We start from the raw sequence: 2688 nt of genomic DNA on the forward strand, positions 1-2688 counted from the left end.
GAGCAAGACCTTGTCTCTACTAAAAGTAGAAAAATTAGCCATCATGGCAGATACCTGTAGTCCCAGCGCCTCAGGAGGCTGAGGCAGAAGGATCACTTGAACCCAAGAGTTTGAGGTTGCAGTGAGCTGTGACGATACCATTGCACTTTACCAAGCAACCGAGCGAGACTTTGTCAGAAAGAAAGAAAGAAAGAGAGAGAGAAGAAAAGAAAATTCTCAGGCTCTACCCACAACTGCAGAATCAGAACCAGCAATCTGTACTCTAACAAGCCATCTAGGTGATTTCAATCACATTCAAGTTTCAGAGGCACTCAAAGGGAGTTTATTTCTTCCCGGAACATAAAGTCTGAAGGTTAGTGGCTATCACCTGGTGACATCGTGGCCACGCCTAGCTGCAGTGGAAGCTGAGGAAATATCATTAACACTTTTGGCCCCTGTATTGGAAGGGGGCAGAGGAAATGAGAAGGGTGAAGGCTGTTGGGCCAGTCAAACACCGGTTTCTGCTCAGGATGGCAGCTTCACCTTTGCGTGGTAACGAACATGTTCACCAATAGCCCTCCCTCCACTACCTGCCACTTGTCATGAAACCCTGAGGCTTCTGTGCGCTTACCTTGGTGGCTCATGCCACAGGGAACGGTTTCTCTTCCCCCGGCCCAGAGACTCTTTCTGCATTTGTCTCTGCATCATGCCTGGACAACTCCTGCAAAGAGCTGCCCACTCTGTACTCCAATGCTCAGACTTACTGGGGAACTCTGTCACTTTCCTCCCTTGGCAGTGGGGCATAAGGAGAGTGATGGAAAGTGGTACAACATTGGTACCCCTTGTTGCTGAACAAATCATCTGCTCCCCCATCCCAGTGAGAGAGTTCCCTCTTTTAAAAATCTCTTCTTGATTAGGAAAAAAAAAAATACTGGTACAAAATGTATTCTCCAAAGTTGCTCTGACTACACCAGGAATGCATCTTAAAAACCAAGCATTTGAAGCTTTTTTTCTCTGACTCTGTTCTAGAAGAAATGAGGCCTCAGATATAGCAGTCTGGAGGAGGTGGGGGTGGAAGGAGGGTGCGGAGCAGAGAGAGCGCGGGAGGGGGCGGGAGGCATGGAATACTTGATGGTGTCCTGACAAATCTGGGGTGACTTGGTAAACACTAGCTGCTGCTCTCAAAAACATCTTTGCAAGAGAATATTATACAGATGTTAAAGTGTGTTGGTGGGGGGTGTCTCCCCTAATGCTGTGTCTCCAAAGTCCAAAATAGCAACATGCAAAGAAATCTCTCTCCAGCCCAGTTATTTTGAGAGGAAACCTGGTGGAGTGAATAGAATAGCAGGATTAGAACCGAAATAGTTGGGTCCTCTCCATCCAGATCTGTCACATACTAACAGGGTAATCACAGCCACACCATTTAATCTTTGAATTTTAGGTTGTGTGGCCTATAAAATTGGGGAGAAAACATCTATTCTGCCTGCCTGGCTGTGTGTATTTTGTGCCCATTTCACAGACAGTGGTAGTAACAGGCAAATGAACCAAGACATATAAAAGTATTTTGAAATAAAGCAGTGATTACACAAATGAGAGGTCAGGTAATTGTAATTATCTTCTGTTGTATAAACCAAATGGGAAAATCATTTTCTTTAATAGAACCGAGGTCTTATTTTTTTATCCAAATAAATCCAATAATGTTTTTAGCCTTACCCTATGGTTGTCTCTGCTGACATTTCAAAGAGATTAGAGATACAAAATTAAGAGTTTAGAAAAATGAAAGGCAACATTAAAGTATATTTCCTGTGTAACTCAGCAGGTTATTTTAGGTCAAGTACATCCTTACTGATTTTCTGCCTGCTTGATCTATCAGTTGTTGAAAGAAGAATGTTGAAACCTCCAGCTGTTATAGTGAATTTATCTACTTCTTGGTGTTCTCAGCTTTGTCTCCCATAGTTTGAAAGGTGATTAGGTATATGTACATTTAGGATAGTTCTATCTTGTGGGAGAATCGACTTCTTTATCCAAATGTGATCCCTCTCTCTGTCCCTAATCATTTTCCTTGTTCTGCGTATATTTTGTAAAGATATATTTCATATATCTTTTGTATGAAAAGATATACGTATATCTTTCATATATATTTCATATGAAAAGATATATTCCATAATATATCTTTTATACACTTATATATTTTTCTTTTTTCCATTTGTTTTTAGTTGATATATAATTGTACATAGTTATGAGATACAGAGTAATGCTGTGATACACACGTAACAATGTACAATATCCAAATCAGGATACTTAGAATATCCCCTCAAACATTTGCTTTTATCCTATCTGATTCTTTATATTTAAAGTGGGTTTCTTGGAAACAACATACAATTTGGGTTTTTAAAGTTTCTGACAGGGCCCAGGACAATGACTCAACCCTGTCATTCTAGCACTCTGGGAGGCCTGAGCAAGAGCAAAACCTCATCTCTACCAAAAATGGACAAAAATTAGCCATGCATGGGCATCTGTAGTCTCAGCTACTGAGGAGGCTGAGGCAGGAGGATCATTTGAATCCAGGAGTTTGAGGTTGCTGTGAGCTAGGCAGACACCACAGCACTCTACTCTGGGTGACAGAGCAAAACTTTGTCTACAGAAAAAAAGAATGATTTGGGCGGCGCCTGTGGCTCAGTGAGTAGGGTGCCGGCCCCATATACTAAG

Source organism: Otolemur garnettii, unplaced genomic scaffold, assembly GCF_000181295.1.
Source record: "Otolemur garnettii isolate 467f Iridium unplaced genomic scaffold, OtoGar3 scaffold00077, whole genome shotgun sequence".
NCBI classification, from domain to species: domain Eukaryota; kingdom Metazoa; phylum Chordata; class Mammalia; order Primates; family Galagidae; genus Otolemur; species Otolemur garnettii.